This window comes from Macaca nemestrina, chromosome 6 (genome assembly GCF_043159975.1).
Source record: "Macaca nemestrina isolate mMacNem1 chromosome 6, mMacNem.hap1, whole genome shotgun sequence".
Lineage (NCBI taxonomy): Eukaryota > Metazoa > Chordata > Mammalia > Primates > Cercopithecidae > Macaca > Macaca nemestrina.
In genome coordinates, this window is record NC_092130.1 from 167,340,543 (window position 1) to 167,368,165 (window position 27,623).

The 27,623-nt window shown below is 37.3% G+C and overlaps 1 long non-coding RNA gene across 1 annotated transcript; it reads right to left on the minus strand.

The window, feature by feature from the left end:
• Positions 1-11,189: 11,189 nt before the first annotated feature.
• Positions 11,190-25,782, minus strand: LOC139363644 (uncharacterized). Its single transcript, XR_011624355.1, has 3 exons — positions 25,733-25,782; positions 23,735-23,855; positions 11,190-11,233 (listed from the first exon to the last, which is right to left on the minus strand). It is a non-coding gene; the product is annotated as an uncharacterized lncRNA (long non-coding RNA).
• Positions 25,783-27,623: the final 1,841 nt, after the last annotated feature.

The following is a 27,623-nucleotide window of genomic DNA, read 5'->3' on the forward strand; positions in this document are numbered from 1 at the left end:
GGTCCTCGTTTTTGTCAGAATATATTACATTGGGCCAACAAAGGCAGACAATGCGATTGTATTAGTCTGTTTTCACAGTGCTATAAAGAACTTCCCTGAGACTGGGTAATTTATAAAGGAAAGAGGCTTAATTGACTCACAGTTCTGCATGCCTAGGGAGGCCTCAGGAAACTTACAATTATGGCAGAAAGGGAAGCAGGCACCTTTCTCAAAAGGTGAGAGCAAAGAAGGAATTCCAAACACTTATAAAACCATCAGATCTCATGAGAACTCACTTACTATTGTGAAATAGCATGGGGGAAACCTCCTCCATGATCCAATCACTTCCCTCCCTCAACACGTAGGGATTATAGGTCCCTCCTTCGACATGTGGGAATTATAATTTCAGATGAGATTTGGGTGGTGACACAGAGCTAAACCATATCAGCAGATCCTTCATAAATAATTATTTATTGAGTCCAAAACCAGAGAGCTAAATGCACCCCAAATTCCTACAACAAAACGTGACAGAACCTAAAATAGGATAGAAACACTAATATCAAACGCTGGAGTATCCTGGTATTAAAAACAAAATACCAAATTTTCTTCTATCTTGAAACACTTGAGAATTGACCTTTAAGACTATGGTATAAAATTTAAATGAGATGAACACTGCCATAAAGACAAAGTCATGAAAATGCAGTGATTTGCTAGGAATTAAAGAACTGCAGCTTTGATGTTACAGGTATATTCTGTTTTTTTTTTTCTTTTTTTTTTTTGGTGGCGGAAGATATTGAACATCAAACAATGTGTCATTCCAGCATGTTGTTTTTATATTTTTTCTGTGTGAAAATTTGACACAAACATGTATTGATTCTGACTCTAATGTGTAATAATTACGTGGAGAAAAACTGGCCCTCTGAATTTTGCTTTTAATTAAATAAAATTTAATCTTGTATGACTGGTGATATCCTGAAGCAGCAGGATACTTTGCAAACTGAATGTGAAATTTAATAAGTCTACAAAGGTTGATTGTACACTTAGCTAATGCCAGATGCTGTGATAGGTGCAAGGTTTCAAAAATCAATTTACTTTTCAAGGAACTTGCAGTCTAGAAGAGACTGGTGTACATGAGAAGGTCTTTGCAAGGCTGTCTGTCAGCTGGTATAATAATACTGCTGGGTATAAGCAATGGAGTGGTTAGAAAAGGTTTAGAAGGTATGGAAAGGAGACATTTAAGGAGGGGCTCGACATTGGTGCTCCTTAATGTCTGGGGAATTAGGTAAGTAAGGCTTGGGGAAGTAGGGGTTTAGAGAGGAAACAAAATTTGGAACTGTCTTCCTGTTATTGATCATTGGTCTGTGAGCACTAGGGAGCCACTGGAAGATTTTTATGTACCAGAGACAGTAATATTTGCACTGAAGAAAGACAGTGTGGCTAGGAGGTGAAAGAAAAAAATTCCAGTCAACACGAACCAAGTTAGAATATCTCTGCTCCATTTTTCTCATGGAATCAGTGTATGTACAAGTGTTCATCACTTGGACAACAAAACAATAGATAAAAAATAAACATCTATAAATTAAAATTGAATGATTATTTGCAATGTAAAAGAACTCCTCTTCTTGACTAATTTGAATCACATGACTTTCAGGTAGCAAAAGAGAATTTAGTTACATTTTTAGAACACTTCCTGTCTCCCTTCCTCCAAGTTGGATACAATCAGGTTAGTAATACATATGCAAGTATTTTGGAAGGAACCCTGAGGAAAACCTAGGAAGGGATCCCTGGGATGACCACACTTCAGTTATTTTTCTTATTCTACAATTATTCTACTGTAAGTAAAATTACCTTTGGGGTAACCATTTATTGCTCTCCTTGTGAAGCAATTCTCCTGCTCAAACTCTCAAGAGAAAGAGCTCAACTCAGAGACCCCCTTTCCTGCATCCATTGACTCTAATTATATATTGCACTTCACTCAGGTTTTTCTCAAATTTTCCATTTCCCTTGTTTCTTGGCCTTCATGACATAGTATTAATAAGGCAAAGGAAAGAGATAAGTCAAAAACCACAGGTGTGTTATCATCCCTCTGCATCATGGACCTGGCCTCTAGCTGGTCCTTTTCTCTCTGGAGACACAGCAGGGACAGGAGAGCATGAAAGAGATTCAGGATTATGAGAAGTACAGATTTGAGTGGCATACAAAGCAACAAATCTACTTTCTCTACAGTAACTATGCTCCCAGAGGGGCCAATTTATCAAAAAAGAGTTTGTTAGGGAGGTGGAGGCCACTAAGCAATTTCCATGGGAGACAGAATTATGAGTTTGGGTAGAAAGCCTCAAAATCCAATAGAAATAAAATGTGTTGGGCTTTGTATGAAAAGACAAAGACATTCAGTTGGTCTGGCTTGGATTGTGCATCACTGCCTTGCTGCCCTGAAAGCATTTGGAAAGCCTGTCAACATCTATAGCCCTGCACCTTCTTGACTGTTGCTGTCTTTTGTTACAACATGGTTCTTCCTATGAATCAGTGTGTGCCAAATCCCCGGAGAGCAAAGCAGGCAGCATTCGTTCTTGTCCTCTTCTGTATCATCTTTCAAGGTCACCCTTTCAGTACCTTTCTGTAGTACTCTGGTTAGCACAGGCCCTTTGGCAGCTCTGTAAGTAAGTAATGTCTCCCCTTGCCATGAGTGTACCTTTCCATTCTCCTTCCTTCAAAACTAGCCCCTGTATCTTAAGTCAGGGTTTGTAGAAGCACAGCCAGGGATTCAGATGCATGTGATGTACTGAAGGAGGGCTCTTGGGAGAAGGGGAGTGAAGAAGCAGGATAGAACATGGGGGAATGCTGATGGACGGGGTCTTGGCAGGGGACCAGCATCATCCTGGTCCCAGTGAATGCTCCAGAGCGCATGATCTGCACCACAGATTCAGCTTATTTTGAGATACGGGAGCTGGCTTTTGTACCCCTTATCAGTCAGTGATTGGCTGTGGGCTGTCCCAGGTTGGGGTAAAGGTTGCCTAATCTCTCAGGAAAGGCTGATGCCTTTAGGCTGAGGACAGTTGTCTGCAGAAGGGACAGTTGTGGGCCACGAGCAGCCAACACTCAAAGTAGTTGGGGAGCAGTACCTCGGGCAGTAGGTCAATCTGAGTGCAAAGGGGTCAGGGCAGAGCACCAACAGCATCAACTGCATGTACTCCTTGCCTTTAGGCCAGAGTTTCACACCAGTCTTTAAGAGATGATAAGTGCCTACCCTATTTTCTTTTCCAGAAGTGTTTGCACCATGTCCTAAGCTGAAGGAAATAATGAACAGTGGAGGTGCCACAGGCATGATGCATGAGTCATGTGGAGAATTCTTTGGGCAGTAGGCAGAACCATCCTAGTATCTTGTTCATCATATTCACAAAAACTGGAGTCCTAGCTGGAAGCCTTGTGTCTCTGTCAACTACACATATTTCCTGGTAAAGCTCAGGGCTGCATGGTTTGATTCGTGGTTTGTATGCATCCTCAGAGATCTGTTTCTTCAGTCCTCCAGGACACACACATCCAGCTCAGATGTGTGACCGTAGGAAGCTGAGTTATACTGAGCCTGAGTCTCCTGCAGCGAGGCTCTGTGATCCTGTAGTAGACATGGCTACCAGATTTGTGTAGTTTCTTCCATTGTTCCAATTCCTGGGAGCAGCTGAGTAGCCAAGAACTACATGTACTAACTTACCTTGCATGAAAGTGAATCCATACAGCTATTCTCATCAATGAAATGTGGGCAGAAATGTCATTTGTCACTTTGGGGCCCATGTAACTAAGAAGCAGAGATTACTTCTCCACTGTCTCTGTTCTTCCCTCTGCTACATGGATGTCAACATCTAGTTGCAGAAAGGTGGGATGGAAGAGTCTGTACCTGAGCAACCTGCGGAACTCCCCTGCAAACACATACATTGAACTGTTATATGAGCCAGAAATAAATTTCTGTTGTATTAAGCCACTGAGATTTCGGGTTCCTCAGTTAAAGCAGCTGATGTTAATTTAATTTACACAGGTGTGGAACCCGTGGTTGTCTGCAGTGAATGCTGACTCACAGGCGATCTTTGTGAATCAGTGAGGGGGAATTTGGATGCTTCCAGAAGCAAAAGTTTCTCAGCTGTGGTTTGGGAGCTTCGATTTAATGTAAGCATCCTAATGTAAAGGTCATACTAGAGGTGCTGATGTGTCTTTATACTCCCATCATTGTAGCAAACACTAGCAAAGTGGCAGAACTTAGGAAAATCTCTCACAGAGTTTTTGTCATTTCAAAAGTGGGGTAGTGCAAGCTGATATATGATCAGGACCTGGTCATTATTGTTAATGTTGGTCAAAGACAATTCTGACTCTGCAAAGCAGCTCAGAAAAGACAGAAGGCAGGGTTGATAACCTCTGAAATAAATGCCGTAGGAATTGACGATCCATTTGTCTAGGTATGAGGGCTCAAGTTGCATATTCATCATTCTCTTACCGTTTTGAAACGCTTGAAAGTTCTCTCTAAATCATTAAGAGACTAAATTGTATGACGTAATTCCCGTTTATGATGTCTCCATGGAGAGATACAAAATGAAGTCTTAGAATGCTAATGTTAGCTTTCCTCAAAGCTATGTAAGGATTCCTGATTCTTTGGATTGAATTTGTTAGCCTGGCTTGTTTACCGAGATAAAACGGAAATATGTTAATTACATATCTGAGAAAACACATCATAGCCTCGTATTATCACTAGAACAATGACTTGTCCCCACTGTGGCTTATGAAACCAAATTAGCAAGGAGTAAATGGGTCTCTCGTATTAAAATTTATTCCAAGCTCACTGCTAAAGGCAACGATCAGAGCTGATACATAGAAAAGAAATGGTGCTAACAATGTGCTGCAGAGACAGGAACAATTGAAACGTGCCAGGAAAGCAATTAATAGAACACTTATTTCTTCAGGCGATTGAATCAAGGTCAAGAAGAAAGCTCTATTCTTTTGAAATTCTTACGTCGCCTCTTTACTTTGGACTGTAGACACTGAGAGTTCACTTGCAGAATTCTCTCCTTAAGTCACATAAATGGCCTAGATATTGGCAAAGTATTTTAAGAAAACTTCGAAACTAACGGTTAACTCTCATTTTTTGTTTGTTTAAGAAGCAGAAAAGAGGGACATATTCCTTATTGAAAAAATTTAAGCCAAACAGAACAAACATGATAAAAAGTGGAAGTTCCCTATGACTACCCTTCCCAGTTACCAGGATAATCATTAACATGAACTCTGTATATACCCTTCTAGGTACAGAATATATAATGCACCACATGTTATATTATACATAGTAGATAGTATGGATTATATACTATATATGACATATTATATATAAATAGAATATGCTTATACATACAAATGTTTTTATATAAAAGAATATCATATTTTGTACACACCTATACAATTTGCTTTTATTTCATTCAAGAATGCCATGAACAATAGAAAAACTGGGAAAAATACTATGGTTTATGTCACAGAAAATGTTTTAATATCACTTAGTACATACTAAAGCTTTCTAAAACTTGAGAAGAAAATACTAACAACCATTTAAAAATAAGCAAGAAATGTGATACATTTTACAGAAAAAGATGTACAAAGAGTCATTCAACATGAAAATGTGATCAACCTCACTCACTTTAAGGTGGTTAAAAATACAAATCTACATTGTGAAACCATTTCTCGTTTGTCAGATTGACCAAATACTACAAGTTTGACACATCCTCTGTTGGTGAACAAGTGAGAAACAGGCGTGTTCACATGCCTGTTTTATTGCTAGTGGGAATGAAACTATAGAAAATCTATGGAGAGCAATTTTTCAATATCTAGTAAAAGTATGTTGCCCAGGCTGGTCTCAAACTCCTGACCTCAAGTGATCCTCCTGCCTCAGCCTCCCAAAGCTCTGGAATTACAGATGTGAACCACCACACCCCATCTTTTGCTTTTTAATGCAAAATGATGTTTGAACCTTGTACATTTCCTGCTCCCAAATTTTCAACTATACGTTTTTCTCCCAAGGGGTCTTGATTAATTTTAGTATAGTGTGGTATTTAGAAAACACAATGTAGGCATTAAGAGGCGCTCATTACTATTGGGCACTTCACAACTTCTATTTCTTTTCTCTAGAAACATACACATTGACAGATATAAACAAATCATGTTTTCATAGGAATCTTTTTTAAGATTGTATTCTTTTTACTCATGCTGAAATTATTGGTTGCTAGTGACATTAATATAATTATGTATTTACTTTGTCATTATATATTTGTTTCAAAATAACAAGACATGTATTTATTTAAGGGATGGCCTTCTGAATTTAATACTATTATTATTCCCATTCTTTAATTAAAGACACCAAGACAGGTAGGAGGTGGTGGAGTCTGGATTTGAATTCAGGCACTTCAGAATCCTCCTTTACTCTCAACCCTGACAATGGTGGTTTTCCTGTAGAAACGTCCTTTGCCTTAGTCCAATCTGATGCCTGTATTTTGGGTTCCCTTTGTTGGGCTTTATCATCAGTTTGATTCCATCAGTTCTATATCTTTGAGAAATTTCTCTTCATCTTGTTTGCTGGTGAAGACCTTTTCTGATTCTGCTGTGATTTATCCTCTGTTGTATTATATTCTGGTCACATCAGTGGGACATTGGTTTCAAAAAAAGGCAAAAGCGTGTGATCTCTTGGCTATCTTCAGTTGGAAGTTTCCCTACTTTTTCTTTAAAATATCTGAATCAGACTCCCTTTGTGCAAACAATTTTCTCTATGTGTGTTGTTTTGAAATCTCTTTCCCCAAAATTGTAATGAAATTCCAAAGGTTGTATTTTATTTCTAATTTCTTATTATTGTTTGTAATTTGCAAAAGTTCAGTTTTCAGTTTCTGTCTTGTCAACCTTCATCTCAAGCCCAAAACTCATTTCTGAAGTGATTAGCAAAGTAGAAAACAATTTTATGCCTGAATATAACACATTCTAGAAAGCAGTACATCCTGAAGCGTGGCAAATCCTTTGGATTAAGAAGAAAATTTCATTTTTTTTTAAAATCTTTTGCTCAATCTGGATCATCCTTTTTTTAACAAGGCATATTTGTTTGATACTGAGTGTTTTCTACTTACAAGATACAAACTTGACATGACAGATAAAATACTCTCCTACTTGATTTATATCTATTCTTTTATACTTTATCAGGCTTACTTGATCATTAACCAGTTGTCCACATTTTTTTCATCTTCCAGCATCATGAAGAATTTTTAATTGCCATGCTTGTCCATTTTTTCCCACGGGACGACTTTCATATACACGAAGAAGGTCTTATGCTCGCTGTGTCCATTGTTTATCAAGAATACTTGAGTTTATGAAATTCTCTATTACACTAAGATCTGGCTAAACATATTTCAGTAAATAAGGAGAATTTCCCTTGAATTTAAAGCTCTTAAAATGATTTAGAGGGTTTTTTTTTTTTTTTTTTTGCCTCCTTTCCCACAAAAAAAAAATGTTCTTTCTTGTCAAAACCAGTGAAAATAATTTAAGTCTAGACTAATATGTCGCTAAGCTACTAGCAAAATATGGATACACCATTCTGGCTAAAGAATTCTTAACTTTTTAATGTTCTGACTGTAGGGTGTTTGACTCTGCAAATTTCTTCTACTGTGGATTTTCCTTCTGCAATATTAATAGTTACAACAGATTGCTGTCTTCCCACAGTGGGGACTTTGGCACCAAAAAGAGCTATGATGGCAGATGTACTCTCACCTCTCCCACATGTAGCACTTATTTCATGAGGAAAGTTCTAGGATTCAAAATTAAAGAAGCAATGGGTTTTGAAGAATGAGCCTCACACCAGCTGCTTAGCAACAACTCGCCATTCTTTATTCTTTATAACCCTAATGAAAAAGAATTAGTACTCCATTTAAGACTGCTACTAATACATGATAACGTTGCTTTCCCTTGGGATCGCACATGTTATACAGTGCTGGCATGGGAAGCACTCTTTGGTGTTTGGGTCGTCTCTATAAATTTGTAGTCAATGGCCGTTTATAGGCTGGGTGCATAGATGGAGTTCCGTTGGGAAAAAGAATTCTACTCAGATCAGACCTATCAACTAAAGACACTCTAATGAGAAACTCTAGAGGTGTAGCAAGATAGAGGGAAAAAAGACAGGATGCAGAGCCACCCTGGGAGTCGCAGAGTTGGAAATTTAAAGGGTAAGGGAAGAAGGAGTTTTTTCCTTACCCTGCCGGGTCCTCCCATTGGCTATGAAGCAGGGACCCAGGGAGCCAGGAAAAATTCAGTATTTAAGAATCAGATTTCTAGGCCACAGAGTGGTCACAAAAGAGTAGAAAGGGACAGGAGACGGGGGAGGGGAGGGCAAGCAGAGTGTAAGCCGCACACAGGTCATAGATTAGATGTTTTAAATAGGGTCCCTTTGTCATTTATCCTCATAACAACAAGCTGACAGGCTGTGCTGCCAGTTATAAATGAAGAAAGTAGAGTTCAGACCCCTTACATCTGTCTGACGTCCAACAGGTAAGCAACAGTGGAGCTGGAATGCACTTGAATGTCCTCAAAGATGATGTTTTTATACTTTATATAACACTGGTTTTAAAACATTTTAACACAGGATCATGCTACTTTTCTGCTGTAAATTATTCAGTAATTACCTGTTATCTTTGAGATAATATCAGACTTTGTAGTTCGGCATGAAAAACCTGTCAGTATCTGGCCCCTTTTCCTCTTCCGCTCATGTGTCGAGCTCCCAACATCTGAACCTCTTCACATTTCCTTACTCCCCATCCACTCAGTTTTCACATTTCAGGATGTTTGTAAATGTTGCACATTTTCGTGGTACCCTTTCAATTCAATTTTCACCTCTCACCGTCTCATTTTGATCTTTCAAAACTCAGTTCAGTTACGGTGTCACTTCACCCTGGCAATGTTCCAGGACCTCATGCATCCATTCTGGGTTAGGCACCTTTCTCCACATTCACACAACATAATTTGACAGTCACAATCACAGAAATAACCACGTGGTGCTGTGTGCCTTTCTCACTGGACTGTGTTTGAGGGCAAAGATTGCTTTTTATTTATCTTTTTATCTCCCATGCCTAGCTTCACAACTGGCATATGGAAGGCTCCACACACTATTGTAATTGTTGAACAATGAATGAATTCTCTGAATTATTGAGTCTTCAGCGTTTTTGCATACAATATTTACTTCTGGAGGGGAGAAGGGATACTAAATCCCCAGTGCTCTAGGTACAGGTAACATACATGTGCAGTGTTACTTCAGAGGATGTGCGACAGCACCAAAGGATTCAACTTCCCAAAATAAAATAATTCCTTTGACACAGAACAAAGGCAAGGGGACATTATTTACTTTAAAGTTGAAGGAAGGCTAACTATCTGCTGAAGTACATATGATACACCAGAATAGATGGATCTGCTAGACAAAGAATGAAGAGTGACCCTCAGGTAAAATATATGACAGGTTTTAGCTGTTTGGATTGAGGGGGTGGGACAGGGTGGGAAACAGCCCTGGAGATATTTGAAGACAATAAGGAACAAAATTTGCAATAGAAAAAGTCAGTGGACCAGCCTGGCCAACATGGTGAAACCCTGTCTCTACTAAAAATACAAAAATTAGCTAGGTGTGGTGGTGGGTACCTGTCATCCCAGCTACTCGGGAGGTCGAAGCAGGAGAACTGCTTGAACCCAGGAGGCAGAGGTTACAGGGAGCCAAGATCACACCACTGCATTCCAGCCTGGGCAACAGAGTGAGACTCCTTCTCAAACAACAACAAAAGTCAATGAAAATTCAGATGATAGCCCAAAGACAGACATTTGACTTTCTCCCCCTTAGTTCTTACGTGTGTGTGTGTGTGTGTGGCTCCATTTCAAAAGAGAGAAGAAAATTAGAGAGGATTTGAGCTAACAGGGAGATGACATAGAATAGCAAGTAAGGAAGATAGAATTGGAAAAATGAGAAAACAAAAACTGAGAGCCAGAAAGAGGTGAGATTGTCCATCAGTAGTTCTCAAATATGGTGGAGAGAGGTTGGAAGGGCAGTGGTATGTTGGAAAATTGCACAGTAGAAAGAGGAAGAGATTCAGTCTTCTCCTATTCTGTATCTCGCCTTTGCCTGGGCATGCTTCTATGGTTTTAATTGAATATTAGAGGCTAAATGGATTGGGCTAAAAGCTGTTGAATGTTACGTAGATGGGGCCAGCAGGTAAAAAGGCCCAATGAGAAGGCAAAAACATTTATTAGAATAGAAGTTGAAGGCAGTGGTGAACGAAGATTAAATAAAAACTGTCAATTTGGGCTATTGTTTAAAGGCTCATGGGTGTTACGAAATCTGCTTTTAGTTTCATGGTGTTTTTCAAGGAAATTAAAATTAATTTTGTGAGCTTCAGGGTAAAAAGGAACTCAAGAAAAATGCAAAATTTTGTAAGTGTTTTCAAGTGTTGGGAACATTTTGTTATGTGGAATTAGGAACTTTACTTGACTAATAATGTGAGAACAGTAGCAGCATTTTGGCATATGTGGGTTTAAAAATATTATTCATAGGTAGCATATGCCATGGGGGACTTTGGAATATGAGATTAAAAAACACATTTTAAAAATTGTGGCAGAATTTGAGGGAAATAAGAATTTCACTTAAACATGTAAACACTCCCATTCTTTTTTCCTCGTTACAGCATAAGGGATTTTGTATAATTATAGTCTAGTGCCATTGTGGAAGAAAGAAAACATTAACAAATCACTTTTTTTCTATGAAGTAAAGGAAACATCTAGAAAGCTTTTCAGCTACTTTACTTGCCAGACAGTAATAACATATGTAGGTTTAAATAAAGTACTGAAAGCTACTTTTGCCCTCTGATGATAAAGTATTTTGTTATGCATTTCAATAGGTATTTAATTTTTCTTTTGGCAGTGGATAGCAAACCTCTCTTTTCCAATATGTTTAAAGCTTTGACAATTTTTCCTCAGTGGCTGCATTGTAAATTAGGAATTAACGTCTAGGGAATGTGGAAGAGGCCATATGCTAAGAACCTAAACCCTAAAGACCTGATTTTTGAATGTGTTAACAGATTTGGTGTCAGCACTTAAACTTGGTTTGTAGAGTGGTAAAAATTGAGTCCAAGACCACCCTATTACCCTCCTTACCTGTGAAAGTTAGAATGCCAGAAGATTGTCTTTTCTTCCTCCTACTTTATTATCAACAGTATTCCTAAAAGAGAGAAAATAAGTTACTACAAAAAAGCTACATTCTTCATTTGCATTATATTATTATAATATAAATATTGTATTTATATTATACAAATATAAAGTATTTGACATGAGTGAAAATCAAGGGGTTATTGTAGAATAGAAACATACATCAGAATATGGGGATATTAGAATTGTCAAACTATGATTATTTTTTTCTCTGGACAACTCCTGACTGTTAGGCAAGCCAATAGAGAGGTAGTTTTGGATAAATAGAATGGGCGTGCTTTTCCTGTCTTCATTAACAGAGTAAAGATTTGAATATCAAGGCTGAATTGTACTGTGCTTGTAGAGCCTCCCAAAGGTGTGAAGGACACATATTGACAGGGTAGCAATATCACTTTCAAGACAATATAAGGCAGTAGTGACTAACAATGAAGTGACTTCTGCAAACATGTATTAAGAGCAATCGGGTAATTTTGGTCTATTTCTGTATTTTATTTGTTTTCTAAAATATGCATCACCTTTATTAGATCACGAGTCTTTTGAAGTCACAGCCTATATCTTATTCATTTATGCATCTGCAATTCTTAGCACAATTCCTGGCATATGTGTATACTTAAGACAATTATTATATAAAACTCATGCCCAGGTCCTATAGAAGAGGAGACCTCCAGAGGGAACTGAGGGACTCAAAATACATTCTTGTTCACACCTAAGACTTCAGCTTCCTGAAAAGATAATCTTCCCACCAGAGATAGTCTCCCCAACTTAGCCTCAGGCATGCAGGTTTGGTTTTCAGGGACTCAGGTGCACCTAGAGAGGTCCTGGAGGAAGAGGGTAGACAAAATCTCACAAAAGCAGATGTCAGAAACATTGGAGATCATATGAAACTGGGTAGATTTACTCGTGTCTTTATGTGTGAGACTTGAAATTCCAGACATTCTTAGAGATGGATGAATTTTTTTTTTGTTTTTTGGTTTTTTGGGTTTTTTTTTTAGATGGAGTCTTACTCTGTCACCCAGGCTGGAGTGCAGTGTCACAATCTCAGCTCACTGCAACCTCCACCTCCCAGGTTCATCCAATTCTCCTGCCTCAGCCTCCCAAGTAGCTGGGATTACAGGCGCCTGCCACTATGTGTTGCTAATTTTTGTATTTTCAGTAGAGAAGTTTCACCATGTTGGCCAGGCTGGTCTTGAACTCTTGACTTCAAGTTATCCACCTGCCTCAGTCACCTAAAGTGTTGGGATGATAGGTGTGAGCTACCGCACCCAGCTGAGATGGATGAACTTTTAAGGGTTTAACTGTTAAGAGTTGATGTTTATGTGAGACAAGAACCTGAGATATCTGGGTTATCACTGTTAACATAATTCTTTTCTACTCATGGACTGTGAAACGTACAGAAACTTCCTGACACTTCATAATAGACTTTTTATTTCGACTTCCTAGGTGCTGGACCTCCCTTTTTTGGCATCAATTCCGAGAAATTTTCAAAAGGTATATAAGGTTTTTCTTTTAAACAGCAGGGTAAGCCTAGGTTACGAAGAGATTAATATTGTTACTACATATTGTTATTGACTGGATTATAGAATCTTGGTTTCCTATTTACTTTGGCCTCATTGATCTGGGACAAACAGCATTGTTAATGAGGAGGGTTCTCGTCATTAAATCCCTGATGTTCTTGTCTTAGCATCTGCTTTCCTTAAATGGTTGTTGTTTCCTAACACACTAATGCCACTAATTGCAGTATTGAGGGTTAATAACATTCAAATGAGTCCATTGATTTACACAAATTAATTTGCGTGCAAACTGTTGATAGAAAACATTAACAGAAAGTAGAGGTTTTTTAACTTAAGAAAATGTGATTTATACACATTGAGTTTATAAAACAACTGATGACTAAATAATTGTTTGATTGTAAGAAAATTTTCCGTATTAAGTATTGATTACCAAAATATACTTAAAAATATAATTCAAAAATTGTTTCTTTTGTAGAGTCTTCTACATTAAAATAACCTCTAATTCCTGTGAAGGCAGTCAAAGATAGATCAAACAATGTCAAAAAGTACCCAAAATATCGGACTACATTTAGAAAATACATTAAGAAATGCTACGTTTTTCTATTGTAAAGGCACAATAGTTTCCTGACGTTAAAATACTATCTACAGAGACATGGCAGTTTGAAAAAAGAAAGAAATACTACTGTTAGTTATGGCAGTTTGAAAAAAAGTTAGTTATGGCAGTTTGAAAAAAGAAAGAAATGCTACTATGAACATACACATTTGATGTAAGTGCTACATTCGGAAACGTAATATGTGTAACTATGTGCTTATTAAAACCTAGTACTTGTAAATTAACTTCAGGAATTGTAGAAAATTTCAAGAAATGGAGAAATATGCTATATCCTGGAGGGAAAGACTAAGTAAAATAATGATATCACATTTTAAAAAATTAATCTAAAATGATGTTGAAATAAAGACAAGAAATTTGTATGGAATCTGATAAATTAATGTTTAAGTTTATTACAAACAATAGCCAAAAAATTTGGAAGTTTGAAAAAAATTCCTGGTGAAGTGGACGTAATGTTTTTTAATGGGTTATGATTATAAAGATAGATTTCTTTCATTTCTAAAAATAATGAGTAGTCACATAGCTCAATGAAACAAAACAAAGTACAGAAATATTATATGTACTTATGCACACAAATGAAAAATGTGTATATCCATATATATGGAATGAGAAAATTTTGTATATGATAAAATTTGCAGTTCAAGCCAGACTAGAAAAGTCAAATATTTAATAAGTGATAGTAAGGTAGCTAAGCATTCATCTGGAAAAACACAATGACTATATCATGACATATTTCAATATTAATTGCAAATGAATTAAATATATAATTGTAAGAAAACTATATGAAGCTATAAACACTATAAAAGAAGATACGGGAAGACAAATTTATAATCTTAAGGTATGAAAGTCCTTCCTAAGCGTGACTGAACACCAAAAAGATAAAATGAAAAGAGCTGAATGATTGAATTATATAAAGATTAAATGCTTGCCTATAGAAAAAGACACCATAAACAAAGTTAAAAGACTAAAATTAGAATGAGTGAAATATACGCAATATGTACTACAAATGAAGACCAATAGTACTGACAAATCAAGGGTTCCTACATATGAAAAATAAGGACAAGATACAGAAATGCATACAGAAAGAATTACAAATGGCAGGCAAATAAATGAAAAGATTATCAACCATTATCAATCAGAGAATTAGAAATTAAGGCAAGTGAATTCTATATTTATTCTCCCTTTTGGCTTATGAGGGTACAAAAGTTTCAAAAAAAAAAACTATTATATCTAGTTGGTAATGATGTAGCAAAATGGGCCATTATACTGCTTGTTGGTGTTATAAATTTATATAGCCAATATAAATGGCTATATTAATAGCTTTGGGGGTGTCTTTGGCTGCATTTCTTGCATTTAATGGGTACAGCAAACCAACATGGCACATGTATACATATGTAAGAAACCTGCACGTTGTGCACATGTACCCTAGAACCTAAAGTATAATAATAATAATAGTAATAATAATAATAAAGAATATCTACCTTGAGAACTAAGTTCCACATAAATACTTGCTGTCCTGTGGTTCCCCTGTGGAAGGATGGGATCAGTACCTACTCAAATTTGGTGCAGATATCTAGATGCCACGCATGTGCCAAGAGAATATGAAAAAAAATTATCACATAATAAAGCTTTCTGAAGAGAGCCGAGCAGGCTCCCAAGCAGGGTGACATAGCTTGAGAGAGCAAAGAAGAGTGAGTGGCAATGGGGAACAACACACACTGGGGCCTGTCGGGGGTGGCGTGGAGGGAAGGAGAGCATTAGGAAAAGTAGCTAATGCATGCATGCTGGGCTTAATACCTAGGTGGTGGGTTGATCGATGCACCAAACCACCATGGCACACATTTACCTGTGTAACAACCTGCACATCCTGCACATGTACCCCGGAACTTAAAATAAAAATTAAAATAAAAAAGAAGAGTGAGTGGCTTGGAATTTAACTGCAGTTAGTGGGTTCTTGTGTGGGGCCAGGGCTTGCATGAATTGAATTTCCCACTGGCATAAGGGAAGAGAAAGCATGGGCTTTTCGATCAGCTTCCCCAGATGTGGGGCAAGAGGGGAAGAGGGGGTGGCGTGAGGCTTGAAAGCTGTCAGCGTCGAACATCCAGAAATCTACAAAGACTCTTCATTATACTTGCATATAAACTCAGAGAGACATTTATTAGGACATTCACTAGAGTGTTGCTTGTAATAAAGGGAGTGTAGGAACAATGTAAATAGAACCTGGTCCACTTTCATTATGAAATACTATGGATTAAGAAAAAAATAAATAATGGAGTAAGTGTGGGGTTATAGATATGGGAAGATTTCCGTCATTTTTTTTATCAAGCTAAAAGAATATATGTGTGTATATTAGAATCCAATTTATACAAAAAATAAAATGCAATTTCTATACAATGTTTTGTATGTGATTTATATAAGATCAGGATTATTCAGAGGACTACTTAGGATGGGTGTCTGATTTGAAGAAAGACGAAGCCCAGCATACAATTAAGGAACTATGTATACTTTTACCATGTTTGTTGGAGGAGAAAAAGCAAAGCGAAACACAAGATTGGGTGGAGATGAGGTAACACAGGATGCATTCATAGCATTCAGTAAATAATACATCAAAACTTTGGAAATTCCCATGATCCTTTACCCCATTTTCACCTAATGTTGCGGTAACTTTCTAATTTTTTCTCTTCCAGGGTTCCTTCGAATACTCAGCTCGCCAAGGTCATTTTATATCTTTAGGATTTTCTTTTTTTCCTATGTAGTGTTTTTTTTCTCTCTCTCTCTCTCTCTTTTTTTTTTTTTTTTTTTTTTTGCATCAGCTCATTTCTCCTTCCTACATGAAAACTCCACTACGTCTCTAACACCTCTCCCTCATTTGCGACTCCCACTACCTCAACAGAAGTCGCACAAATTTTTGGCATTTTTTAAACAAATATTTTAAAGGAAGTTTATAAACACACACAGTATATACCGTTTTGTAAATTTGGGATCTGTGTAACATTTTTTTTTTTTTATTTAACATTAGAACATTTTTCCCTGTAACATTATATCCTCTGCCCAACATGAAAACATGTTGTATACTTTCTTGTCATAACCATACTGTAACCATAATCAGATGAGTAAATTTTAGTCAAGCAGAATTTAAGTAACTTGTGCAAGGTCAGGAAGTTAGTAAGTGCAGGGGCCACAGCTGACCCCAAGCAGTTCTGCCTCCAGGGAAAGGTCAGAACTCGAGTTCTACACTTCCTTGGGAGTAAATTACTATTGAGAAAACTCCCCTCCATTCGTGCTTTGGCATTAGTCTAGGGAATTTTTATTTTATTTTATTTTATTTTTTTTTTTTTTTTGAGGCAGAGTCTCACACTGTTGCCAAGGCTGGAGTGCAGTGGTGCAATCTTGGCTCACTGCAACCTTCACCTCCCGGCTTCAAGCGATTCTCCTGCCTCAGCCTCCTGAGTATCTGGGATTACAGGCATGCACCATCATGCCTGGCTAATTTTTGTATTTTTAATAAAGACGGGGTTTCACCATGTTGGCCAGGCTGGTTTTGAACCCCTGACCTCTGGTGATCCACCTGCCTTGGCCTCCCGAAGTGCTAGGACTACAGGCCTGAGCCACTGTGCCTGGCCACCTAGGGAATATTTAAAATTTTCAATCTTTATTTTATTTTATCAGTAAAGGGTGTTTTATTGGGGAACTTACAGACAGAAGCATGGTCTTGGGCAGCTGCAAGACAGATCTGTGCACAGCAACCCCACCACACCCAGGGCTTGTATACCATAGGGAAAGGAGTACATGGTCCGTACAAGACGATTAAAGACAACCCTCTAGGACAGGCAAGAATGCTGTGTGTCATAGCCTACAGTTTGTGCAATAGTATCAAGGTTGGGTTGCTTTGATCTAAAGCAGGAGTACATGTTCTCACCCCACGCACACTAAATAAAGTAGAAATCAGGAGGCATTCAAGGGACTGAGGCTAATCAGAAGTCAACATGGCAGACCAGCATCCAAGATGGAGTCACTTTTGTCTCCACAGGTGGCTAGAAGTAATTGGGAAGTCATTGGTAAGCACTTTGAGCTGTGTGATTTCGATTTTCTTTTAGATACAGAGGTACACATACAGGTGGTACACTTGCAGGTTTGTTACATGGAAATGTTGCATAATGCTCTGGTTTGGGGTGCAGATCCTGTCACCCACAAAGAAAACAAAATACCTAAGAATACAGCTAACCACTGAGGTGAAAAATCTCTACAAGGAGAACTACAAAACACTGCTGAAAGAAATCAGAGATGACACAAATAAATGGAAAAACATTCCATGCTCATAGATTGAAGGAATCCATATCATTAAAATGCTCATACTGCCCAAAGCAATTTACATATTCAAAGCTATTCCTGTCAAACTATCAACACCATTCTCAACAGAATTAGGGAAAAAAAAAAAAAAAAAAAAAAAAACTATTCTAAAACTCATATGGAACCAACAAAAGAGCCTGAATAGCCAAAGCAATCCTAAGCAAAAAGCAAAGCCAGAGGCATCATATTACCTGAATTTAAACCTACTATAAGGCTACAGTAACCAAAACAGCATGGCACTGGTACAAAAACAGACTCATAGACCAAGGGAACAGAACCGAAAACTCAGAAATAAAGCCTCACACTTACAACCACTTGATCTTCAATAAAGTTGACAGTAACAAGCAACGGGGAAAGGACTCCCTATTCATTAAATAGTGCTGGGATAACTGGCTAGCCGTATGCTGAAGATTGACGCTGGAACTCCTACCTTTCACCCTATAGAAAAATCAACTCGAAATGGATCAAAGATTTAAACATGAGACCTCAAACTAGTTTAGAGATTTTTGAGAGTGCTACAAGATATTTCTGTTTCTTCAGGGAAACCCTCAGTTGTAATTGCACACCTGTTCTTGAGGCAGTGACCTCTGTCTAAACTCCTTGGGCTATTACTATCTGGCATAGTGGGCCACTTTCTGGTCTACCTTGTGGAAGACTCTGGAGTCAGTCTGAAAAATTCTTGTTGGGCTACAAACAAGAAATCTAAATTCAGGTTGCCAATGAGAAGAGTGAGTAGTCATCTCAGATATGTGCTGTTCCAAGGGAGGTTTTATTTTTTTTGTTATAATATTTTTCTTTTTGTTTTTACATATAACTGTCTTGCTATTTTTTATACTAGACTCAACAGCAACAAGTTTTTACTTGGAAAACATTAAATACTTGCACCAAACTCTCCTTTTCCCCCTTTGGTATATATTTAGTGGGTTATACTCCTATCGAATAGTGTTTATATTATACATGCACATTCAGAAGAACTAAAGAAGCTCTTTATAAAGATTGATGATTTGCACCTAGAGATATGCTTTGTTCCCCAAGTTAACTTAAAAAAATGCAAACATAATTTTCTCATTCCTACTTCTTCTAACTGTTTACATTACATGGTGTAGTTACAGGTAACAACTTACCAAACACTCCATTACAGCATTGGTATTCTAAGGGTATACTTTGGTTCATCAAATTTCCCTCCAAGGCTGAAATGTAACTTATTATACAAGCTGTTAAGCCCAGGGGTAATTTTTTGGACAAAAATTAGTTTGGCCATCTTTTTTTTTTTAAAGCTCCAAGAGGGATAAATAAATATGGAGGACTTTTTTTGTTGTTGCTGTTCTTTTGCAACTTTAAAAAATGGCTTCGTTATATTGTATGATTTATACATCCACGTAGAGAACAAAAGCAATAAGTTCTTTCTAACAAACAACTTTGTCTTTTCTGAAATAAAATTCTACAGGAGAAATGTATCCATAGTTGATAGCTAAAATCTTTCATTTGAATGCAGGTAGACAGGACTGATTTTATAGTAAGATTAAACAATTAGAGCAAGTCACAGAGAGTTCAAGGGGTAACTAATAATTATTTATTAACTGCTATGGATTACCATGTTAAACATTGACAGGAAGACCTTTGATATCCATGACAGTTAATATCTCAGTGCAATTTTGTTAATGTTAACCTACTAACCTGTTTCTATAAATGTTATCTCCTTGCTGAAATTTCTCATATGAAATGAACTCCAGGCAATGCTCCATTCTTTTCTAAGTCAGGCATAATGATCAATCAGGGGCTACCTTACTGTCATCTCTTAATACCTTAAAACCTAAGGGTTTCATTTAATTCTGTCCATCAAATGCTACCCTTAAGCAGAATTAATCAAAAAATTCTTTAATGAATATAACTCAAAATAATAAAGATCTAAGCTACAGGTATTTTCTTTCTTAGCTTGAGCAATTCTATAACGCAGTAGCATCTAAACTCAGGGTTGTTTGAGTCTAAAGATGATGAGTTTTCCTTCTCATTTTGTCCCATTTATGCAAAGAAATATTGTTTAAGAAACAAAGAAAGACCAATGTCTGTTCCAATCTAACTGCCCTAAATTCAAGACTTGCAATTCATTTTTCATTTACAATAATGTATAATCTTGACTTAATTGTCAGAGACAGTGGAAAAACAAAGTGATGCTGTCTGAGAGAAGATGGGCTTTTGGGGGTCCAGGATCACATCTTTGCTTCTGATGAGAAGTTGCCGTTAAAAGCCAATTGTGTGCTTCTTTGCTCCGTATAATCAAAAGCTCTCAGAGGACTGAGGTGAACGAGTGACAAGTGATAAAGGAGAAGGGATATGAGATAAATATGGGCTGTGCAGAGCAGGTTTTTTTTCCTGATAAACTGTCAGTATATTGAGGCATTTAGTTTCCTATGTACACTGATATGCATATAACTTTTAAAAACCTGCAAAACTGTATGAGTGGTGCTGGAAAGGAACCTAAGTGTTTTTCCAGGGAACAGCCCAACTCTTTGAAATTCCGCCCTTAGAAATGGTGTGGAGAAATAGTCCGGATTTCCTTTTTAACACAAGTAGATAAGAAAGGATAGGGCCCAATCCGGGGATACCAATATCTGGAATGTTCTTCACCGGCCTTATTGCATGGGTGGCTGTTTTCTAGCATTCAGGTCTTAATGCAGCCATTCCTGACCACCCTGGCTAATGAGGCTTTCACTTTATTGTCTGGTTCATTTATTTTCTTCCTAGCACTTGTAGTTCGTAGTTACCCTTTTATCTATCAGTTTGCATGTTTGTTTATTTCTCTATCACTGGAATGTGAGAAAATGAGGGCAGGGCTCTTGACAGCCTTGTGAATGAATCTGTCCCCAGCAAAGCAACCGACACAAAATAGCATGTAATCAATATTGGCTGCGTGAATAAATCAAAGAATCAATGACTGAATGAAAAGAAGATTGACTCAGATTTATATTCCCAGGCATTGGTGAGCAACTGGAGGTTGAAGCAGATAACTGGGTAAGCAATTAGGTAAAGCAGTGAAGAAGTCGCTTCCCATGCCCAATCCTTTCAAAACACACCCACCATTTTTCACATCTCTGCTATGCCGTTCCAAAGTGCCTCTCACAACATAGGTGCCAAAAGTTTTAGCTACTTTTAAGTCATGAAGTCAGATTCCCTGGGAATGAAAATCAAATATAGTCACTATTCTTGGTTAAACTAAGCCCTTCTTAGGCCATAATAAAACTTATTTCTTACCTTTTAGATTCTATAAGAACATGCTTTTTTATAACATAATTTTAATATACATGGAAAGAATGGCTTCTTGCTAAACCTTGCTCAATTACTTTAAGTAAATCTTTCATAGAGAATGTAGATTTCATATAATTCAAGTGATTGAGTACTAAATGCCTACAACATGCTGAGTCCTGTGTGGGAAATTTAAAGAAAGAACTTATTGTCATTTCTCATTGAAATAAATTAGACAATTACAATATTATTTAGGAGAATCTAGAATTAAATGTCAAATGAGTGTATACATATTATGCAGATTAAGAAGTCAGAGGAGCAAACAATCAATGTAGATTAGATTGGTTACAATAGGATTTGTTTAAAGAGTAAAGCTTCATCTACTTTTCAAATGGAAAAAGACAATGAAGCTAGCTGCAGTAATCCTCTTGAGGACCATAATGTTGAAGTCAGCATCTCTGTAAAGATGTGAAGATATTCCTCACAGCAGCTACCTATTATTAGAAAGGACTGAGGAACTCTGTCTTGGTTTACCTGGTAACTCAGATTAACTAAATTTATGGCAATTTATTAACTCTATGTTATTTCCTTTTTCCCCTTCTTAGACCTTACAAATTCTTTGACTCTCCATCCTTGTGTGAGCTAGAAGCACAGAAAAGGTGGGGTTATCTCTACTTAGGCCACAGTGTAAAATAGGGAGAAGCCCCATGTATTAGTCAGGGTTCTCCAGAGGGACAGAAAGAATAGGATGTATGTATTTATAAAAGGGAGTTTATTAGAGAGAACTGGCTCACATGATCACAAGGCACAGGACCACGACAGGCCTTCTGCAAGCTGGGGAAGAGTGAAGCCAGTCGTGGCTCGGTCCAAGTCCGAAAGCTTCAAAACCAGGGAAGCTGCCAGTGCAGGCTTCAGTCTGTAGCCTAAGGCCTGGGAGCCCCTGACAAGCCACTGGTACAAGTCCAAGAGTCCAAAGGCCAAAGAGCCTGGAGTCTGATGTCCAATGGCAGGAGGAGCTTCCTTCAGGAAGTTTCCACCACAGGAGAAAGAAGAAAGCCAGAAGACCCAGCATCAAGGTGCTCCCACCTTACTCTGCCTGCTTTGTTATAGCCATGCTGGCAGCCGATTGGATGATGCCCAGGCACATTGAGTGTGGGTCTTCCTCTCCCAGTCCATGGACCAGCCATCTAGGCATCTTTGAAACCAATCAAATTGACATCTAATATTAACTATCACACCCCACCTCTGTTTTCTGCATAAATACATGACTCTGTTGGAAGTGTGATTTCTAAGGGGAACATGATTCTCAGCTTTTTTTCAGGGACTTGGAGTTTGGCTGTTCTTCCTACCTGGGATTCAGTGTTTTGTCATATTAGGGAAGTCAGAAATGCCTTGTAGACCTTTCCTATGACCCATTCTGTTCCTTTGCTGCTTCTTCTGGTTATCCAATTCAATCAGCATTGTTTTATCTTTCTTGTCACATATCATATTTCATATCCTGTTTCTAATCTGGATACCTCTTTCTCTCTACTTGGCCCTTGGATTACAGCCCCATGTCTCTCCTGGCTGGAGGTACCAAGACCAGGTGTCTGTCCCAGGAAGGTTAACAAGCTGGTCCACTTGCCTATCTACCATCTTGTATTTTCAGATCAGGTGGCTGATGAAGGAGCCAGGATTGACTTAAAGCATAAGCTCAGTGATATCATTGCAACAAATAGTTACTAAGTGACCCATTTACATGGAGGAGAATGTTGATTCTGTGAGAAGGTCAAATCAATCAGGTACCTCAGTATGTAAGTTGACAGTTAATTATATTTTAATATTATTATTTTATCTATTCATTTTATTATAATTTCATGATATGCTAAAACACATCTGCTGAATTAATGTCACTTTGCTTAAGAGGCTTGTGACATGTTGAGGAATGTGTACATATGTGTGTGTTCCTGTACACACAACATGTATGCAGAAACAGTTTTTGCCCATATAAGTAATTTGACACTGTGATAATTAGGAAAAAATGTATGATTTTAAAATAATTTAATGTTCCTGAATTCTTTAAACACAAAATATCTTCTGATGTTTTTATTTATAGGCTCTTTGAAAACTATGTCTTTCCCTTGGTAATTCCCTGTCCTATTTATCAGTTTGACATGAAGTGGATAGATTTCTTTATAATCATAAACAAATCTGAAACTCTGTATGAAAAATCATAAGTCATAAGAAAGCACCACTGCTCATTTTCCCTTCTCCTCAAGATAGAATTAGGTCAATAAATTTTACACTATTGATTTAAGTGGGATGGTATTCTAAAGCCGCCTGCGTATGTGATGTGTACGACCATGCGCATATATTTGCCGTCAGATTTCCAACAACCAAAGTGATGGTTTAATATTTCAGCTTAAAAGTCAGGGGTATAAAATATTATACTAATTCATAAAAAGTAAAAGAACTTAACTCTTTTTTTTTTTTTTTTGCAAAAACATGCAAAAACTACCAGAAAGAAAATCTTTAAATGACTTTAAACATTTAGTTGTCTAGGTAAGTTAATCAAATCAAAGTATTTTTTATGCAGATCTAGTGTGTCTATTTGTAATAATACTCATATCAAATACTCGATCGTTTGCAAATTGATCATTGTTTTAACTAACTGAAAGCAGCTTCCGACATTTGCTTGGATCAATTTGAGTCAATCATTTAGTGGTAATTTGGTAATGGCCAAAATATATGACCAGAAAATATTTAGTCTGTGACTATGAGACTTCATTCCATATGAAATTCCAGTTTCTTATCAGGATACCTCTTCTTCATAAATCTCGGGGTGCCTTCCTCATTGGTGATCCTCCTCTTCTTTTGTAAATCATCTGAATGTTGGTTAGTAAAACTAGATGTGGTTCTATCTATAACATAACAGATCAAGGCTGTAAAGAAAACACAGAAAGAAAGAAATCTGTCAAATTGCTGGTTTAATATTTTAAAGACAAATGTGGGTGTTTTGATGAATTCTAATTCTAAATTTAACAAAACCAATTTGTATCTGGGCAAAATTTAAATCAAAATTCACTTTTAATTTCTTGTTTTCTTTTTTCGTCATGTTGAAGCTCACTGGCTAAAACAATATTGATGCATTTTTTGCACAAAGATGGAGGCCTCTATTTGTCTTCGCCAAAACCAATAGGTAAAGACATTCTAACTTTTATTTTTGCATGTTGCTGGTTGCTGTGTTTCAAAAGGCGATCAGAAATGTTTTTGAATATATGTTTTATGAAATATATGGAAACAAAAAAATTATGAACTGATTTTCATTAAGTAGTACTGCTGTATTAATACCGTCAAATGATATAGTCTATTATCAATACTGAAGACATTAAATTTCTATGAAAAATTTTTGGACAGAAGGCTAAGAGATTTATTCTATGCTGATAGGCAGATGAGGTAGGCTTAGCATGAATCTGGCCTGGAACCAACTCCTGCTACCTGAAGCTCTTTTCCACTGAGGCCACTATGATCTGAGAATCAACTCGGCATGAGAGGACTGACTCACTAGTATTTTACTTAAATAATTTTAACAGTAAACCGGGAATTGCTCGTTGTATGAATCTTGTTTAAACTTTTCAATTTAAAATTTTAAATTAATTATAGTAGCCAGCTTGGCACTCTGTCTCAGGAAACAATCCCTTTTGTTGAAAGATGGGATTTTAAGATCTCTACCGGTACTTTTACATTACACACTCCTCCCTCCCACCTTGTCCCCGGCCATGGCCTTGGCAAAATTCTTGTTCTTAGTCATAGGGAATTTCTTGTTTCGGTAACTGAGATTGTTCTACTCTTACATTGTTTGCCTGAGGGTCATTAATTATTCTCAGCCTTCTCTGCCAGGGTAAGATTAAGCAATATGGCAGCAGCAAATTCATTTCAGTAACTCAGTGGCCATACATACAAACCTTTTCTTCCCTATGTTACATTCAGTGAGGGTTGGTGGTGGTGGTTAGAGACCCACGCCTACAGAGACACGACCATTCAGTGACACTGGCATCTCAAAACATGGATCACTGTAGTAGGGGAAGAGCATGTGGACAACCCACAACCACTCAGGAAGTGGCACACTTCATTCCCACACAGGACTCATTGTCCAGAATAGGCACCTACCTCCTGCTAACCACAAGGGGCCTGGGACATGTTGAGAAACACATGTGTATTGGTGACCAGTATATGTTTCTCTTCATATACCCTAGAGACCACACCTCACATGAGGCCTTTCATCACAAGGCCATTCACAATCGTCGTTCCTATGATAAAGAGTCGATTTTGTTTTAGGCTCCAGATCTTCCTACGTGGGCCTGTGCTGTTTGGCTATACTTGCATTCGTTTCTCTAAATAATAATTGTTCACACAAATAACTTGCATTTATAGATTTAAATGTTTTCTTTCTTCTTTTTTTTTTGAGATGGAGTTTCCCTCTGTCACCCAGGCTGGAGTACAGAGGTGCAATCTCAGCTCACTGCAGCCTTCACCCTCTGGGTTCAAGTGATTCTTCTGCCTCAGCCTCCCATGTAGCTAAGACAACAGGCATCTGCCACCATGCCCCAGCTAATTTTTGTATTTTTAGTAGAGACAGGGTTTCACCCGCATGTTGACCAGGCTTGTCTTGAATGCCTGACCTCAAGTGACCCACCTGCCTTGGCCTCAAGTGCTAGGATTACAGGCTCGAGCCACTGCGCCTGGCTTAAATGCTTTATTTCTGTACCCAGTATTTGGACCCTGGAAATTCAAAAGAACATTTTAAATAATTACTTACAGTTGCTAAAAGTATGGAAAAGCCTGTGTTTCATGCTTCAGTCCTCAGGGCTCTTACTGGTGAGACAGATGTATCACTTGGTTACGTGGCTTAGTTAAGCAAGTTTTTATTATTACAAACTTTGAGGCTGGCAGCTCTTCAACCCTTACACTGTGCAGACTTCTAGGTTAAACAGTTTCTAATGGCGGGTGCCAAGTTTTGATACTTGTCAGTCTGGCAGTGATGGATTCAACACTGGGGAGACTCATTAAAATGGAGCCTTGGTCCTCCATCAGCTGTCAGTTTTCTAGCATGTGTGGCAAAACCCAAAATGTCTTCTGGGCTTGGCTGGATTTTTGATGGATTGGGTTACTCCAAAGAGGAGCCAAGGTACATGGTTTTCACATGGCACTGGAAATCATGTATCATTCCAGATGAATGCTGTATATAGTAATCAACAACATTTGGGGACAGAATCATTTTGGGAAAGCTATGGCCATTTGTGATCAATTAGGGACATAATCTGATAATGACAGCAGTGACCCTGAGGTTGAATGTGTTTGCCATTATAAGCTGCAAACATTTAAAAATGAATGTTCAGTTTATTGTACTTCAGATTGGCTAATAGGCACATGTAGGAATGCAGTGGCAATATTTATTAGATCTGAATCTTAAATACAGTTCATTGAAGAAATGAAAAGTAATCTCCTAAATTTTCCCAAAGACTGTTCAAGTATTATTGTTGTAGCAGCTGTTCTAGGAACATCTGTGTATCATCCATCTGTTTAGTATCTACATCTAATTTCTCTTCGTGTTGTATTATCTTATTGTTGCTTTACTGTCTGGAGTTACAACTATAACATTTGGTTTAAAGAACTCTGCCTTGCTCTTGTATTGTTCATAAAAGAAAGGTGATATTTTCACACCTTTTGGGATACAAGTTTACTTTCCTCTATTTCTGTTTATTTCACATTTTTCATATTCCTGTTATGGATGCCAATAGGAGAGATGACTAGAAAGTATATATGACTTTATTCCACAGATTTCAAAGTTGGTGGTTTACAGAAAATACAAAGCATAATGCTTTCAATGTTTATTGGAGATATTATTTCTAAATGGCAAGAAAAAGACACCACATAGAAAGCAGTGAGAAGATCAGACGAAAGGATTGATATTGATATCTAGCTGCAGAAAGACTCCATGACTTTAAGAAATCTCAGTGTTAGTGTTAAATTTACTTGTTTATTGTAGGCTGTTAGAGTAGGACACATTCAATTAACCAAAACTAAATTCTAGCCTTTGCCCTGCCTCCCTTGTTTTAATAATAATACATGCTTAAATGAAAATTTATAAATTCACTTTTATCTTTCATACTACAGTGATTCAACATGACTAAAGAGAAAAAAAATTGGTTTAATAAGCTCAATTAAGTAAATATTTGCTCAAAACTTTTCTTATAACTGAAACAACAGCAAAATAAATTAATGGCAAAGGAATTAATTCAAAGATATTCACTGGAATATGATAAATATAATTTTTTGTGATCCAAGATTTCTTGTAGCTACCTGAAATTTAGAGCTTAAATAGAATTTAATATAATTTTAGCACCTAAATTTAATTCTGTTTAGGTGCTTCCCTTATACATGAGGTGGAAATTATTATTATAATAGAACCTCATAAAACAAAATATCACTTAAGTTATAGTATGCCTTATAATCATCTACCTTCATTCTCATTTACTTAGGGGGTTCTTGATGAATCTTTTCAGTGCGTTATTCAAAGGTCTTCTGTCATATGCCTTTCAGTGAGAAGGCACAAGGATGGGGAAGAGGATATTATTTTTCAAAGAAGCATGTGAGATTTGTAATACCATTTGTGAGAAAATAACCTTTTAATGAAATGGCCATGATCT